The sequence below is a fragment of the Microtus pennsylvanicus genome, chromosome 12 (genome assembly GCF_037038515.1).
Source record: "Microtus pennsylvanicus isolate mMicPen1 chromosome 12, mMicPen1.hap1, whole genome shotgun sequence".
NCBI classification, from domain to species: domain Eukaryota; kingdom Metazoa; phylum Chordata; class Mammalia; order Rodentia; family Cricetidae; genus Microtus; species Microtus pennsylvanicus.
This window is the reverse complement of record NC_134590.1, coordinates 82,813,931-82,832,187: the sequence shown is the minus strand read 5'-3', so window position 1 is coordinate 82,832,187 and position 18,257 is coordinate 82,813,931. Positions and strand designations below refer to the sequence as shown.

Genomic DNA, 18,257 nt, shown 5'->3' with positions numbered 1-18,257 from the left:
GAGACATGCCCTCCTACAGACACCCTTTTATGTATGCCCAGGAAACAACCAGACTGCCTCCACTCTTAGAAACTGCAGAGGAGCTCCTGATTACTATTGTTCCTCCTGGGGATGTGAGCGGATTGGGGCTGGACATTGGATAAAACAACATGGAGATAAAATGATCTTCAGGGTCTCCCAGGTACTCCTATCCTGGAACCCCCTATATGGAAGATGCACTCAATTTAGATGTAACCCTCTGATATTAAGGTTTACGGGGGAAGAAAAGGGACCTATCCTGGTTATCTGAGAAGATGTGGGGATTAAGGCTATATCAAAAGGGATATAATCATGGCCTTATACTCATGCTTTGAATGGAGATCCACCTTGGATGCTGGGGCCTGCTTCCAAGCTAATGCCCATGGGGAACATACCTGTATATACCTCAATTTTACATACCTCAACCCCCTATCATCTACCCCTAAGGTATCCTTCACCAAGCCACCTAGAGATGTAGGGGGATTAGAAGCCTCATCTTATTTGATGGAGAGCATTAAGATGGCCTTTATGGCTTTAAACCTTACCTACCCTGAAGGCACAATGGCCTGTTGGCTTGCAGCCACTACCTCCCTACTTTGAAGCCTTTGGGGGTAAATGGCTCTTATTAGATACTAGAGAAAGCTGATATTGTAGATGGGAAAACCCCAAGATGGAGGAAATGGACTGACTATTCCCCTTTGGCAAATGTCGAACATAACTTGTATCTCATACACCAAACACCCTCTTCTTAACCTCACTTGTGATGTGGCTGATGGGTCTATAGCTTCATGGAGGGTGCCCAAAGATCATGGGTATTTTGGGATCTCCCAAGAGACCGAGTGGGAGTTACTCCCTGCCTGTCTGACCCATAGATCATTCAGCATAATGATACTTGCCTGCTTGTATTAATTTTCCTTCATGTGCTTTACTACACGCAAGAAGAATTCCTGGCCTGAAGGCATAAGAGAGAGCCCATAAAGGCCCTGGCCATCACCACATTGATGGGGCTAGGGGTGGCCTGGACTGCCCTGGGCACCTCATCCCTGGTGAGAAATGGGAATGATTCGCTCACAAATGACAGTAATCTTAGAAAAGACAGACACTGCATTATGTTATTTACAAAAGTCTTTGGATTCCTTAGCAAGGGTAACCTTACAAAATAGGAGAGACTTGGACTTGCTGTTTATGGAACAGGGAGGAATTGACAGGGCACTTGGGGAAGAATGTTTCTTTTATGTGGACCATTCCCAGATAGTTAAAAGAGCTCTAGATGAGTTTAGAAAAGATATTGATTCATTTAAGTCAAGGACCCCCTATGAGACCTAATTTAATTGGTACATATGGCTTATCAAACTCATCTCTTCCCTAATTGGGCCAATAACCATTTGTTTATTCATCTATCTCTTTGGCCCATGCATTCTCCAAAGGCTGAAGCAAGCATTCCAAAAACAGATACGACAGGTACAACTCATAGCCCTTCGAGTACATTATGATAGGCTTGATACATCTCACCCCATGGATGAACTCTCAGTTTGAGGGTATCCAGGCTGAAACTTTGAATAGGGGTGGCCCTGACCCATACTCTCTCCCTCGTGGGCTATTCTGGTTTGGTGATGGGGAAAGGGGGTGAGATATAAAACAAAAAGAGGGAGATGTTTGGCCAAAATTATCTCAGAGCCTGTACCTTGAAGCCTATAGAGCAAAGAAGAGCCTGTCTTGAGTTTGAAGGATAGTCTCAAAGCTACCGAGTGAGGATGAGACAGCAAAATCTAAGTAGATACCCCTCCAACCAGAGGGAGGGCTTGGTTGTCTCTCATTGGCTGGAGGTACCCCCACATCACATCAGCCTGTATGATTTCACTTAACCTATATAAGCTGATTCTCACAGTAATAAACTGAGTTCCTGCTTTGACTTGACTCCCTATTGCATCTGATTGTCCTGCATTGTGGGGCTGCAGATTGGGCACATAGGTTACTCACCTATCCCTAGGGAATAAGGCTAAGGAGGCCTGGCAGATCAGCCCACAGAATTCCTCCAGTCCCAGGTCAGCCTGGGCAGCTCTACCCCTCCCACTTCAAGAAACCTTATATAAAGTCTGCCTTCTCTTCAGTTCTTTGCTGCTTCCTCTAGAGCAGAAGCAGCCACCTCTAATGTCTCTCATAATAAATCTCCTGTGTGAGGTTTGTTATGTAGTGTGACTTTGTGGTATTCTTTGGCTCCCAACAGCAAGGGTACCTTTCCCTTCAGAGCTGTAACACTGTGGGAGCCCATAGAAATGGCTCTGTTGTATCTTGACACAAAGTATCATAAGGTGTCTTAAGGAGTTCAAGCCTATTATTGCTCCTACAAGGTCAAACAACAGGATTTTTGGCCTAAAGTGAAGTTGCTGTATGTCTTGCCTAGATAACAAGATGTTCTGCTTCAAATAACAGAATGTTTGTCTTAGGGAGTAGCTATTAGATTTTTTGAATATTAAGGAAGTAATCACTCTTATTTGCTCCTTGTATCATGATTTTTTTAAAAAAAATTCCTTTTGTCCTCCCCTTTGTCTTGGGGTATAAAAGGGCTAGAAAAAAGAGACTTGGGGCAGATTCAGTATTCACTGGTATGCCCTCCCTACTCTATCTTTAGTCTCTCATCTATTTTTCTTTAATCCACACTCCCCTTCTGAAGAGTGTATACAAGTCTGCTGGACCAACACATAACCCTTCCATTGTGGAAGCCTTTCCTCTCTGAGCTGTAACACTTACACTTAGGAGGCAGAGGCTGACAGTTCTCTGAGTGTGGGGGAAGCCTGGTCTACAGAGCAGATCAGGCTACATACATAGGCTGTTGGGGTTGTGTTGACTCTTTCAAAATTTATAAGTGAAATGGCAGCATTTTAGTTGGCTACACAGCTGCTCAAACAGTCTACATTTTCTAACCACTTCTTAATTCTAGTCAAGACTTCTGAATCATGCCCCTAAGCACACAGACATCAAAAAAAAGGAAAGTGGTCAAAACTTATGTCAGGGCAGCACAAATCAAGACCAAAATGATACATTACATCACATATGGTAGAAATAACTTTTACTGAAAAGTCCCTGGTAGGGTAACAAGTGTTGGCAAGGATTTTGTGGAGTCCTATACACTGTTGGAAGGCATGTAAATTAGTATAGATATTATGGAAAACTATTATAGAAGTTCTTAAGAATTAGAAGCAAACTGTATGATCCAGCAATCTTACCAATAGGTTAATAATGAAGAATTAGTATGTCAAATCAATGTTTGGCTGCATGTGTTAACACACACCTGTAATTTTGGTATTTGGAAACAGAGAGAGGATTAGCTCAAGTTTGAGGCCAGCTTGATTTACATATCTGGTTCCAGTCCAGCCAGAGCTACATCAAGACCTTGTCTCAGAAAGGCGGGTCAGCCAGAAGATCCAACAGTAAAGGCACACGGCACCAACCCTGACAACCTAGTTCAACCCTCAAGTCCCTCTGAGATTTTCTTGGCATAAATGTGTAAATATTACACAAACAAGTGTGTAGAAGCAATATATATGCTTACTAGGTTGGTTTAGCTGTTCTACAGTACATCTTTAAGATGTTTGGGGGGGATTTTGTTTGTCTTGAGACAGGGTTATTCTATAAATCCTTGACTGTCCTGGAGCTTGCTCTGTAGACCAGGCTGGCCTCGAATTCACGCAGAGCCACTTACCTCTGCCTCCCAAGTGCTGGGATTAAAGAAGGGCACTGCCACCTCTGACTTAAAGTGTGTGTGTGTGTGTGTGTGTACATATGTGTGTGAGGACACGTGGCTCTTAAGTGGGGTCAATTCCTTCCAACTTTACTTGGGTTACAGTGATCAAATTCAGGCCACTAGTCTTGACAAGCACCTTACCTGATCAGCCATCTAGCCCACCCTGGAGCTGTATTTAAGGTAATCTGTTGTACACTATAAGGCATGCATTTTTTGACAAATGAAATAGATTTTTTTTCAAAACTACATGTTCCTCGCCCTGTATTTTATTTCATGTAGCACTGTGAAGAAGGACGAGAGAGATCCTCAACCATACCAGAAGCAAGAATATGAAGGAAGACAAAGTGACCCTGCCAGCCCAAGACTACCCATAAAATTTGAAATTTCACTGTGTCATGAATGATAGGACCTTCCCCTTGTTTAGTTTTGTTTTTTTGTTTGTTTGTTTTCCTTAAGATAGGGTCTCAGTGAGGTGGTAGTGGCACATGCCTTTAATTCCAGCACTTGGGAGACAGGGGTAAGCATATCTCTGTGACTTTGAGGCCAGCCTACTCTACAAGAGCTAGTTCCAGGACAGGCTCCAAAGCTACAGAAAAAAAAAGATAGGGTCTCATTGTACCTCTGGTTGACCTCAGACTCAGAGATCCCCCTGGCTCTGCCTCCTGAGGGCTAGGGTTAAAAGTGTACACCATGCATGGCTTTTTTATTTGTTTTTGTTTTTTATGTATGACTGTTTTGTTTGCATGCATATAACTTACCATGTTCGCCTAGGAATGGCAGAAGAAGGTGTCAAATCTTCTCGCATGTATGGGTATTTGCAACAACTCAGGTGCTCTGTAAGAGCAGCAGATGCTGAGCCTTCTCTTCAGCACCTAATAATGCCCTTCTTTATAAAAGACAAGAGTTTTCTGTTATATACATATACCACGTTTTCTTAACCCATTCATCCATAACTGGACACTTTAGGCAATTCCTTAGCTATTGTAAATAATGCAAGAATGCAGGGGTGCACATGAGAGCAGGGACACCTCTTTGATGTATTGTTTCATTTTCTTGGAGATCTATGTCCAGTAGCAGGATTTCTGGGATTGCATGATAGTTCTTTACTTTTTTATTTCTTTTTTGGGAGGCAGATTTCACACATGTAGTTTTCCATAATTGCCATGGGAGCTCCATCAACCAATAACCTTTAAGATACCAGCCCACTTGGGCATGGCCTCTTATACTATAAATGCAGCTATAAAGCATACACTTGCTCTCTTGCTTCCAGGTGCTGGATTTGGTTCCTGTTCCCCATTTGTGCAGAGGACTGTGATCTAGGATTGTGATCTCTGATTCTACCCCTAAATAAATAATTGTTATACATAATTCTGAACTAGTGTGGGATTATTTTGTAACTTCTGTCATCATCTGGTGCCCAAATGTGAGGACCAGTTCACCCTTTGGGGGATTGGTTGCCAACTGTGTGGCGCATTGAGCACTGGCTCTCCCACCTGCAGCTCCAGCCAGCACTCATACACAGCAGGCCACTGCTCAGTTCTCCCTGGCTTGCAATGCCACTTGGTGCATTACACACCAGCCCACATGCTGCTGCCTGTAATCCCCACAGTGCACACACTTCACAACTCACACTGATAGAAAACTTTGAGTTTTCTCTCTATCCTGGTCCCCATCTCAGAATCATTTGATTACCTTAATAGCTGTTCTTAATTTGTTATACAAAGCATATTTTTCAGTACCTAAGTAAGCAACACATGCTGTTCACTGCTGCTAGTGTCTCTCGGCCACATGGCTGCAACTGTAAAACCTACTGGCCGATAATGATTACTACAATACTCCAATATATTGTAATTGCCTTACAACAGATAAGATCTGAAAAACTACAAGAATAACTGATAACTATTGACAGAATCTCCTCTCTGTATTTTTTCAGGGCAATTTCTAATCCCCATTTTGGCAAAACTTTCTTTACTTCTTCAAACATTCTTTCTAAAGTATCTATGTTTGAATCAGATAGCAAAATGTCATCCATGTAATGGTAAATTATAACTTAGGAAATTGCTTAAATATTATTTCCAATGGATGACAAAGTATTGGCACAGGGTGGGGCTATTGAGCATCCCCTGAGGGAGGACGGTCCATTGATATCTCCTAGTAGGCTGAGAATTATTATAAGTAGGCACTGTGAAGGCAAATTTTTCTCTATTCTTTTCTTGTAAAGGTATAGTGAAGAAACAATTTTTCAAATCAGTAACTATAAGAGGCCATCCTTTTGGTAATAGAGGCAGAGGAATTCCAGACTGTAGAGGGCCCATAGATTGAATTACCTTATTGACAGCTCTTAGATCTGTCACCACTCTCCATTTTCTTTTTTTTTTTTTTTTACAACAAATACAGGAAAATTCTAAGGGCTGGTTGATTCTTCAATATGGTGAGCATCTAGTTGTTCTTGTACCAACTGTCCTAAAGCCTGCAACTTTTCTTCAGCTAGAGGCCACTGATTAACCAATATTGGTTTCTCAGTTAACCATTTTAAAGGTAGGGATGTTGGTACCTCTGAAGGTTTGCTAGTTGCTTTATGTTCTTGTACAGCCTGAATGGCTGGTGACCTTTGTGTATAGTACCTTATAATATCCTTCCCAGAATTATGAGTTCCTGGGACTGCAGTAATGTTAATCTGGGTATCCCACTGCTGCAGCAGGTCACAACCCCATAAATTTACTGGGATATTAGCCACAAATGGCCTCAGTTTTCCTTTTTGACCTTTTGGCCCAAATGTAGTCAACCCATCTCGTGCTTTGTTTAACTTGAGATATGGTTCTAATTCCTAGTAATTTAACATCTGCCTCTTGAAGAAGTCAATTTGGATGCCAAGATTCTGGAGTAATGATACATTCGCACCTGTGTCTATCAATCTAACAATTACCATGCCATTTATACACACTCTAGCTTTGGTCTTTGATCATTTATAGAAGTCTGCCAGAGTATATGTTTCTGGGCTGGGCGGTGGTGGTGCACGCCTTTAATCCCAGCACTTGGGAGGCAGAGACAGGTGGATCTTTGTGAGTTCGAGGCCAGCCTGGTCTACAAGAGCTAGTTCCAGGACAGGCTTCAAAGCTACAGAGAAACCCTATCTCGAAAAACCAAAACAAACAAACAAACAAACAAAAACAGAATATATGTTTCCTATTGGAATTTTTTACTTATCCTCCATGTTTATGCCATCATCTAGAACAGCATGGTTTTTTTTACAGAAGGCTCTGAAATTTTTAATTTTCCTATTGAGAAATGTCCTCTACAGTGACTGAGAATGACTGGGCCACTTTTAACTTGGAGCCCTGTGAGATGCCCCCCCCCAGAGGAGTTTTCCCAATGGTATCGGGATGCCTTGTTTGTCTATTGTTGATCTGCATTCATTGGTCCAATGTCAGCCTTTGCCACACATTCTACATATACCTGAAGGCTGAATCCTCCTATTTTTGCCCATTCCAGAGGAGATATTATTCCCGGGAATTCCTTGTCTACAAATCCCTTCTCAGATGTCCTAGTCTACCACAAGTAAAACATTTGACATTTTGATGTCTCCTCATTCCTTTGGAAATTGCTTCTCCTACCCAAGATTCAGCATTATAGTCAAATGTCTCAATGTTTATTGTATGCAGGATCCATTCATCCATAGGTACTAATCTAACTTTTAAAATCCCAAGTATCTTTTTGCATTATAAGTTGGCATTTTCAAAAGCCAGAAATTCATTATGTACTTTTCTAGCATCTGGGTCTGTTACTCCTATTTGTACAGCCTTAGTCATCTTTGTAAAAAAAAACCACTTAATGGTTCTCTCTGGCTCTGTTTAACCCTGGTATATAATTCAATTCATTTTTCTTGTTTTTGAATCCTGTCCCAAGCATTTAAGGCTACTTTGTGGCATAGGGACAAGATTTGCTCATCATAAAGAGCTTGAGTCTATGGGTCAGCATGAGTGCCCTCACCAAGAATTTGATCATGGGAAGTCTCAAGGCCTTTTGTTTTTCCCTGTTTCCAAAATTTTTGCCTCTATCCTTAAATAACATTTAAACATCAACTGGGGCCCATCATCCAGGACTGCTGAAACTAACAGAAGCCAGTCATGTGGTGTTGTCTTGATGCTAGAAGCCCGTCTTTATCGTCTCCCTAACAAATGCTGAATGCAAGCCGTAAGTTATAACAGCTTGCTTAATTTCTTTTAGATCATTCATTCCTATAGGTATCCATCTACCTTCTTTGGATCCTTTTGGGCCTTTAGAACTTGATGCTTTGTCAGAGTAGATTACAGGGCAGGAAGCTAAAACCCTGGTTAGGTCATCTCTGACAGCTACTGGCAATGTTGAATTCTGTCCTTGTGTCTTCTTTCCCTGTTCATCAGCTCCAATAATTTCCTTAGTTATTTCAAATCATTTTATTATTGTCTTTTGTAAAGCCTGAATCTCCTGGCCTGTATATATTTCTAGTGATTTCATTGAGGCACCTAGCCTCTGATCCTCTCATTCTGCACATATAATTCCAAGGTCTTAAGTTTCTCCTTTAAAGATAACAGCTCACGACTAGCTCATGCTTGTTGCAAAGGTTGGAGGTCAGGGCAAGCATCTCCCAGGCAGAAGGAGGAAGATGGTGGTGGAATCACGCATTACCCAGGAAGAGACTAAGAAGGAGCCCGAGAAGCCGATGGACCACGAGAAGACCTGCTGCTCCTGCTCCTGCTGCAGGTCTTTGCCACCAACAATGGCCACCACCACCTGTAGAAGGAGCTGTGGGCTGCATTCCTGTTGCCCAGCTCCCAGCCGCCTGGCTAGCTTATGCCCTGAAATAACAACACACAAACTGTATTCTTTTAAACACTGCTTGGCCCATTAGCTCTAGCCTCTTACTGGCTAACTCTCACATCTAATAATCTGTGTAGCACCACAAGGTGGTGGCTTACTGGGAAAGATTCAGCATGTCTGACCTGGTGGCTGGATCCATGGCATCTGACCCAGAGAGGAGAAGCATGGCGATTGCCTCACTTCCCTCTTCCTCCCAGCATTCTGTTCTCTCTACTCCACCCACCTAAGGGCTGGCCTATCAAATGGCCAAGGCAGTTTCTTTATTAACCAATGAAATCAACACAAAACAGAAGACCCTCCCACATCAACCACCGCATGGACGAGTTCTCCCGCAGGAATGTGCCCTCAAGCGAGCTGCACCTGGATGGATGCAACCCTGAAAGAACTGACTAGTTTAGTAAAGGAAGTCTACCCAGAAGCCAGAAAGAAGGGCACACACTTCAATTTTGCAATTGTTTTTATGGATCTCAAAAGACCTGGATATTGAGTTAAGGAGATTGGCAGCACCATGTCTGGCAGGAAGGGCACTGATGATTCCATGACCCTGCAGGCACAGAAGTTCCAAACAGGGGATGATCTGGATATATCCATCACTCCTCCAAATCGGGCACCTCCTTCAGGACAGATGAGACCGTACTAAATTCTATTGACTTTCTTGAAGTTATTTTTCAGTCAGTTTGTACAATAAACTTACTTAATCTTTTCCTTCCTTGGAAAAAAATAAATATAATACCTCATCCTTGGACATGGATAGCATGCAGATTGCCATTCTGGAGAGATACTCTATCTGCTAACCTATCATTACTTTTTAACAAATTTTGACTGTCAAATTCAACAGTATGAATTCTTTCAGATAATTTCTCATTACCCTTAAATATGAATTTAATTTTGTCTGTCAAATTAATGTTGTCCTTTTTAATAGTATTAATTTTTTCAGGCAACTTTTGATTTTTGATAGTATTAATCCTATCAACTAGCTGTTCATTATTAATCTGCAAAGACTGTATCATTCCTAAAAGTGCCACATTCTTTCTTAATGATATAATATAAAGAAAAAAACTGAGTCCTAATATCCAATAAATTAAAGTATCACCATAACCATATAAGCTTCACAGAATAGAATCCACAATATTAGCAAAAAAGTTACTAAAAGTTTCAATATTAATGTAATCTGTTGTAACAGGAGCGGCGGGCTACATTCCTGGCACCCGGCCGCCCCTGTTACAAAGAGTGGCACCTAATGTGGTAATGAACTCCATGTAAAACCTGAGAGGGCTTAAAAAGGAGAGAGAGAGAATTTTAGACAGCTTTTTTCTGTTTGTGGGTTGCGTGCCCGCAAAGAAATTGTCCTGACTCAGCAGCAGGAAAAAAACTGGCTGTTTTAAAATGCCAGCTTTCTGGGCTGTGCTGCCATCGCAATCTCTGGCTCCTGCGGGAGACAAAGTCTTTGAATGGAGCATTTGGATTAAAGTGCTACGATTTGTTTAATGGCAACTAGACTCGCTGTGTGGCTGAAAGGAAGTCATTGCATGTTGTGGCTCAGAGGCACAAACAGCTCCACCATGCTAGTGGTGCAATGTGCAAGGATCAGAGGCACGAGCGGCTCCGCCATGTTGGACTGGGTGGGGCAAGCAGGCAGTACCTGTTTTTGACCTAGGAATGTCACAGCTTAGATTTTTTTTTTGGTTTTTTTCGAGACAGGGTTTCTCTGTGGAGCCTGTCCTGTAACTAGCTCTTGTAGACTAGGCTGGTCTCGAACTCACAGAGATCCACCTGCCTCTGCCTCCCAAGTGCTTGGATTAAAGGCGTGCGCCACCACTGCCCAGCACAGCTTAGATTCTTAAGCACTTAACGATTTAAAAGCGCGAAACAAACTGCTCCTGGATAGTAAAGAAAATTACAGATTCACAATAGGACAGATTCAGACCACTAAATGGATCACAATGTTGGATGAGTGTACGTAGGTTGAGAGAGAGAAAAAATATATATAGAGAGAATAAAGTTAATGCCCTTAAAAAAGGGGGGTAAAGTCTTTAAAGAGACAGAGTACAGATAGTTATAGATTAAAAGAAATAAAGAAAAATAAGCCACGTAAAAATGGAAAATTCACAGAGAGTCTGGATTATGTACATTGTGTTTTCTTTAAAATTTTTGACTGTAAAGGAGCTAAGTACAGAGAGACATTCCATTATATGGGTTGCCAAGTGGAACCAGAACGGATATCATGAGGGTATGACTTCAGAATTTGGGTCTAAGGATATGATGCTTTGGAAAGGGTCTTCTTTTGTTTTCACAGAGGATGAGACCCTGTGGATTGAGTCTATCCCGATATGGTATGATAGATCACGCCCTCCTGAAAGGTTGCTGTGAACACCTTCAAAAAATTACTTCACTCAACTGCCAACTTAGATAAACTTGGCACACAGATTATACCATAAAAGACCTGATTAACAGCACCCCCATACAGCAGGAAGCAGTTTGGAGGGAAATAACCACGTCCATATTCCCAAATATTGTTTATAAATGTTCTTTTACATTTAAAGGGGGATATGATATAGATGTGAATAATTTGCATTGGTGTGGATTTTAAGGTCAATTTTGTTATATGTATATGTATTTTTGAAGATATTGTGACTGTGTAGTTCATTTTTAAAATGTAATGTATAATTAGGAAATATAGGTTGTTAGTGGATAATCATCAATAATAATCAAGCTTGTAGTCATGTTAGTTAGATTTTCTAGATATATAGAGATATATTTCAGTTAGATAGGCATTCTTCATATCTTTCAAAGACTGCAGAATATGGCATTTAAAATATTTTAATAACTTAGGGTTTTTCATGACAATGAGACACGTCTGCTCCTGGCAGTACCAATCTACTTTGAGAGGAAGATGGGCATTGAAGAGGCTCCTTATGGAGTTTGATAGTCATTTGGGCAAGAAACTGCTCTTGCCTGGACTATTGCATAAACTGGACACAGAGAACCTGCAGAGAAAGGACTGCTGAACTTGCCGAAAGGTGAGATGGTCTTTCGGGATTCCTGACTCATGAAAGAGTCTGCGAGACATTCTGCAGGACGCCAGATGAAGGCAAAGGCGTAAGTCACAAACAATCCCACACCAGTTTGAAATTATGATTAATAGAATGGTTATTTATTTATAGGGGAAAAACTTACAGATCACCATCCCAGACAACAGCCCTCTGCACAATCAGGAAGGGAGTCTAGTCGCTGGAAGTGGAGCAGGAAGTCAGAGAGAGCGAGGAGGGAAGTGGCCGCTTTTTTAAAGAGAGAGACTATGCCCCAATGGGCTGGTATCTCAGCGGCTATTGGCTGGAGGAGCGAAAGGACCTCCTGCAACAGTAATCTGCCATGTTGATTTATTAATTACCTGTTATGTGATTTGGTAAACTGTAATCTTTATTGTCCAGCAGATGTCGTGGTTGCAGAGTTGCCCGACTAGAAGCAATGCAACCGGTGGTGACAGGATTGGTCCTGAGCCGCTTTAGTTTCCTGCCTTGGTACTCGTTAAATACTGAGCAATATGCTTTGCTTGACAAATTAAAAGCAATTACATGGAGCAAGAAACCCAGAATTCATGGACAAGGAGCACAAACCGGAAGTTGCAGAAGTTGCCACACGGCAAGGAACCACACCAGGGAACCGCGCCAGGAAATGCGGCAGTAATATGTGCGCTTGGAAAATTTCCAAGTTGCCACATGCAGTAAGCTCTGCTGTGGCAGATGTTCTACAAAAAAAAAAAAAAAAAAAAAAAAAAACCTGCTTAGGTAAAAGCAAGCCAAGCGGGTGGGGTTGGGAAACTTTCTGGGCCATAGACCGGGCTAGGCCTTTAGGCCATCCACCCGGTAGGTGTGGAGTCCAGATTTATGTGGGCACCAGATAAAGAAGAATGCTTAAAAGAAATCCCATACCAGCTCAGACTTGAGAATAATAGACGGTTATTTATTTATGGGTAGATTCACAAATCAGAATCCTCTGCTGGAACAGAGAACAGAAACCGAATCCCACAGCTGGAAAAGAGGCCAGATGCTTTACTTTGGCGTAAATAGTATAAGAGGTTACACCCCAGTGGGCAGTTAATTTAAAGGCTACTGGCTGTATGATTTCCTACAGCATATGCTGCTTGTAATTCTAATCTTATACTTGATATCTCTTCTTAGTGTATATAGTTTTGTGTTGGTTTTAGAACTCTCTTATTTAAACAAAAGGGGGAGGTGCTGTGGGAGCTACTTCAGCCAATAGCCTTTAAGATACCAGCTCACTTGGGCATCGTCTTTTATGCTATAAATGCAGTTTTAAAGCGTGAGCTCACTCTCTTGCTTCCGGCTCTTGCTTTCGTTTGTGCAGAGGACTGTCGTTTAGGACTGCTATCTGTGAGTCTACCCCTAAGTAAAAAACCCTTTGTTAGATGTAATTCTGAACTAGTGTGGGATTATTTTGTAGCTTCCATCATCACATAATGACTGTACTAATTTAAATTCCCACCCTTTTGACGTTGCAACACAACTTTGTCCTCTATCTACAAAGCAGATGCTCAAAAACTTTGAAACCAAGTTACAAAAGATATTCCACGATTTTGTGATGAGCAGCATTCATAGGTGTCCTGGAACCCATGTGGTTTTAGACTGCTTTCTTTGATTTTTAGTGTTGGGGAGCAAACATGAGGCATCCTGTGTGTTAGGGAAGCATTCTACCAACTTATCTACATCCCTGGGTCCTAAACTTTAGTTATTTGAGATTTAAATTGAAAAGACTAAATAAATTATCCTCTCAAGGACCCTGTCTGTAAAAGTATGCTTTAGAAAAGACGTAAGTAAACAGTATGGTGTTGAATGCCTGTAGTCCCAGCATTTGCAAGGTGGAGGCAGGAGGATCAGGATGTACCGAAAAGAGAAAAAGAAAAAGCTAGAGTTCAAAATCAACAGCTACGTAGGGAGTTGAGACTGGACTGCCCCCTAAAGAATGAAAATATTAAAGCTATGATGGAAAAGTTTCCAACACTAACTAAAGTGATAACACATGTTTATTATGGTGTGAAGCAACAGAGGCTGGTCTCATATGGGGTCCCCAACAATAAAGCTCGGTTCTCTTAAATCTGTGTTTATAAGGACACCGTTTGGAATCTTGCCAAAACCACGGAGTGGTAGTCAACGTAAACTCACATTCTGGCTTCTAATCCGCTTCCTTCAGTGCCTTCCGGCTTAAGACCGATGTCATTTTCCACAATATATCGGAGCAGTCACTAGCTTTCCAGTTACAGTATGTTTCTAACTGCCAATCAACGCCCTATCAGATTATAGAATTTCGTTTTACCTATAAGCAGTTTATATCAAAATGACTGACACAGAAATATTTTTTAACTCCATTCTTTTAACTCGAGCTCCCTTTATCTCCCACACATCCCTCTGGTGCACTCCGCGTCGGTCTTCTGAAATCAATCGCTGAGGATCAAGTTGCTAAGAGACAGGACGCCAAGAGGGCGGAGACGCTGCAATGCGACGGGCTTGAGAGGAAAAGCCAGAGGGGGCAGGCTAAGGAGCAGTGGGCTGAGCTCCGGACCGCACCCTCCGGCCTGCAGGAGCTCGTCGTTCATTGGCTCCTCGGCTGCGGCGCTAGCCTGCGATTGGCCGGGCCGGTCGACTGGCGCTCCGCCCCTCGGCTGTCGTGCGGAGCGGCCAGCTAGCGGGCGCAGGCGGGTGCGGTCGCGGTGCGTGAGGCCGCCTGAGCCGGGCTTAGTCGCCGGGTCGCGCCGTTCCGGGCACGAGCGCGGGCGGTGCCGGCCGCTGCAGGTGACACGGGCGCAGTGGGGGCCGCCGCGGCCTTGTGGAGGTGAGAGAGACGCCGAGAGGCTGGGGCACCAAGGCTGGAGCTGGAAGTGGGACGAGGGCCGGGAGCACGGCCGCCCGGGGCGGGCGGACGGATCGTGCGGGCCCCGCTGCCCGGAAGCCCGCGGACGCCCGGGCACAGCCCACTGCCCCGTACCGCCGCCACCCAGCAGCCCGTCCCGCCCGCGCGCCTGACGACGGAGCCCAGCTTCGGCGCCGGACTCCGGCCCTCGTCGTCCCGGCCTGGCTCCTGTCCGACGCCTTTGTCTGCCAATCTCTAGCCCGCGCCCCGAGTCGGCGTCCACGCCGCGGAATCCGGGCCCGGAGGACGCGCCGCGCAGGGAGCCTCGGACCCGGGTGGGAGGCGATGCTACCCTACGCCCTTCAGAATCAGAGCCAACCGCCTCGGTTCTCAGGTCTCGACCAGGGTCAGGAAGTCTGTTCTCCTTGTTTGGGATGAGTCAGTGTTAACAACCTCCCTGTGTTGTGCCAGAGACCTCCCACCTGTCCCGGTGCCCCCTTCCTTCCACTGCCACCTCTGCCTAGGGAGAAAAAAAAATCAATAACCCCTTTTTCATTGAAACATGAAAAACAGGTGCTTATTATGGACAGAGAAAGCGACTTAGATAGCCGTGTATATGCAAGTGAATAAGCCAAAAATAAGGAAATAAGTTATGTTCTTTAAAAGTGTAATGTGTTAAACAATAGAATTTTCAATTTAGGGTAAGTAATTTGTTATGCCTTAGACACTTTTAATATATATTATTTTATCATGTATAAGAGGATAATTTTGAGCTTCAGATATTCTTTTGATCAAAGTTTTTCATGTGTTTATACCTTGTTCCTGAATGAGATGCGTGTGCCAGCTGTTCCAAGAGACTATATGCTTTATTAAAAATTACCTGTCAATGCTTTACCTTTCATACTTACGTTCAGACCCGAAAGGAAGTTTGCTAGTAGATTAATTTAAGTAGAATACACAATAGTTTTACCCTTGCTTGGAAAGATTCAGTTGTGTCTACAGAAAAAAAAATCACACCCAAATTATGTAAATTATCCATGAGCACAAATACATGAGAATAATATTTGAAATATACACGATTTTAAGAATTTGATAGAGACAACATTCTTGACATTTTAATGACTCGAGATTTAGCTCAGTGGTAGAGTACAGTGCCTCATCCCCACCACCAAAAAAAATTCAATTGATTTTTTTTCCTGGAAATTAAAACCAAAAAAAAACCCAGCTTACAAGGGGTCTGTTTTCTTTCTTTCTTTCTTTTCTTTTTTTTTTTTCTTGGATTTTCGAGACAGGGTTTCTCTGTAGCTTTTTGGTTCCTGGAACTAGCTCTTGTAGACCAGGCTGGCCTTGAACTCACAGGGATCTGCCTGCCTCTGCCTCCCAAGTGCTGGGATTAAAGGCGTGTGCCACCACCGCCCGGCCTTCTTTGTTTCTTTTTTTAAGTGCTAGGCATCAAACTGAGGGCCCCACATAGTAGGCAAGAACTCATCTACATTCCTGGGTCCTAAATGTCTACTAAGGTCCCAACAATTACCCCTGTAAGTAGAGAGCAGTGTGCTCAGAAAGGGATCCATATATTATTACCCATGTAATAGAGAGCAGTGTTCACTGAGAATCAAGATTGCCACACATTATTGTAGATACTTACATATTCTCATAGAGTATGGCTTTCAACTCAGAGTGGGGTTCCAAAAGATACATTGTTTCTTTAAAGTTTTGTGACTTTATTAACTCAGCAAACATTTTGGGCACTATCTGCTTTGCTGGTCCTTCTAAGGAATCAAAAGATAAAAGGACCAACCTATGAGCTGGGTGTGTCAGTACAGACCTGTAATCCCTGTGCTCTGGAGGTTGAGGGCAGGAGGATCAAGAGGTAGAAGCTAGCCTGAGCTACAAAGCAAGATAAAACTGAAATTCTGTCCTCGGCAATTCTTTCTAAGTGACTCAACTAATTCTTGAAAAAAATTTATGTCACCAATGGCCAAAGTAGAATAAAAATAAATAGTGGTTGTAATAAAGTGTGGTACCCATTTGAATCCAGATGCTATGCTGGGTGCTTTAATGGTATGATTGAATTCTCACAATAATCCTAAAGGCTGTTGATGTTTTCCTTATAGCTGAAACAGTTGAAGCCCCAGGATGCACTGCTGCAAATGATAAAGCTGGGTAAGTTTCAAGAGCCCACTTGAATCCTTTATCGGCAGCATACTTCATTGTTAATCTTTATGAATCTGTTTGATCCAGGGATCTCAGAAATGCTAATTCTTCTGATACAAGCATCCAGTCCTTACACTGTACCTGTAAGAGGTCCCACTTAAAGCCTCATGGAAATCCAGAAGCTACCTACTGTTTTACCTTTGTTTTGCAGATGAGGAAATTGAAAGCCAAATTTTTTGAACTAGATGCTATCTTAATGGTGGAACCAGGATACACACTTCAGAATCTATACTTGTGACTACTACGCTGTACAGATCCTCCAATAAGGTACATCCCTGGAAGCCATGATTTTAGAGTGCTTTGTGTTTCTTTTGTGTTTTAGATTTATTCATTTTTATTTATGTGTGTTTGCTTGCGTGTATCTGTGCATCATACACATGCTTAGTCCCCATGAAGACCAGAAGAGGGCGCTATAGCCCCTGTAACTGGAGCAATGAACAGGTGTAAAAAACCAGTTGGGAGCTGGGCAGCAAACTCAGGTCTTACTCAATAACAGCAAATACTCGTAACTGCCAGCCATCTCTCAGGCCCCTGTTGCTTTTTAATGCTTATGCAAACACATAGATTGTTACTTGGCTGCCATTTCATGTCCTAAGGCAGTGGTTCTTGCTCCTGATTTGCTTCCACACTTCTACTCCAGCGCACTTGAAATACCGCAGTCCTAGGAAGCATATACTGTCTCTGTAGGCCACATCTCGAAATGTCATGGTCCTAGGAAGCATATGCTGTCTCTAGGCCACGTCTCAAGATGTCACGGTCCTAGGAAGCATATGCTGTCTCTAGGCCACGTCTCATGTGTGAGGTGCCATGGGCATCTCCAGAGTACCTTCCCAGAGTGATCCCTTTTGTTCTCTCTGCACTGTCAGTCATAGGCTTTTAGTCTAATTTCTCTGCTGCAGTTCAGCAAGTTTAGGTGGCGTCTGTCTGTCAGTGATCTTTGCACTACGTTATGCCATATTTTTCTTAGAGCAGCTTATAGTTTCAGGTGGAATTCTCAACCTAGAAACTAACAACAGTTAAACTGTAAGCATGACTAGCCATAAACCCTCACTTCTGTTTTTCTGTAATTTTGTATTCCAACTTCGGCTGCAGTGCCTGACACATGATGGAATTGGTAAATGCTTGGATAAAACAGTGTCTTACATTGCCTGACATAAAGAGTTTTTAAAACATTTTAACTTTGGACGGGTGGTTCTGTTTCTGTTTCTTTTCTTTCTTTTTGTAATATCCCTGGCCTACCTCAGGAGCCAAAGCTTTGGCAGTTGTTTCACTGAAACACAAGCAGCTTCACAAGCTATTAGAGTCTGTCCTTTCTCATCCTGAACCATCACCTCTGACTCACCACCTCTCCACCCCATGCTCTTCTGTAGAATGGAAAGAATTATCTTAATAGATTGATGGCATTGTGTAACTTATTTAGCTTCTTAGAACATGTTGTAAAATTAGTGAGAGCTCCTCTTTCATAGCTATTCCAATTTCTCTGCCTCCCCATGGTGCGACTCCATTTTGGCTGTTGGCCAGAATAATGTCACCATGATGCTTACGTTAT

At 42.8% G+C, this 18,257-nt stretch overlaps 1 protein-coding gene and 1 pseudogene across 11 annotated transcripts in view; both read left to right on the top strand.

The window, feature by feature from the left end:
• The first annotated feature begins 8,351 nt into the window (after positions 1-8,351).
• LOC142832760 (histone deacetylase complex subunit SAP18-like) lies at positions 8,352-9,330 on the top strand (annotated as a pseudogene).
• Positions 9,331-14,319: 4,989 nt separating this feature from the next.
• The window catches only part of Sanbr (SANT and BTB domain regulator of CSR), a 76,939-nt gene continuing 73,001 nt past the window's right edge, over positions 14,320-18,257 (top strand). For 4 of the 11 annotated variants that reach the window (XR_012907338.1, XM_075944502.1, XM_075944503.1 and 1 more), the window contains exons 1-4: positions 14,320-14,473; positions 14,751-14,897; positions 16,609-16,657; positions 16,860-16,975. The gene's annotated coding sequence lies outside the window, so the exon portion shown is untranslated. The other 7 variants (XM_075944504.1, XM_075944497.1, XM_075944498.1 and 4 more) reach the window with 6 other exon arrangements.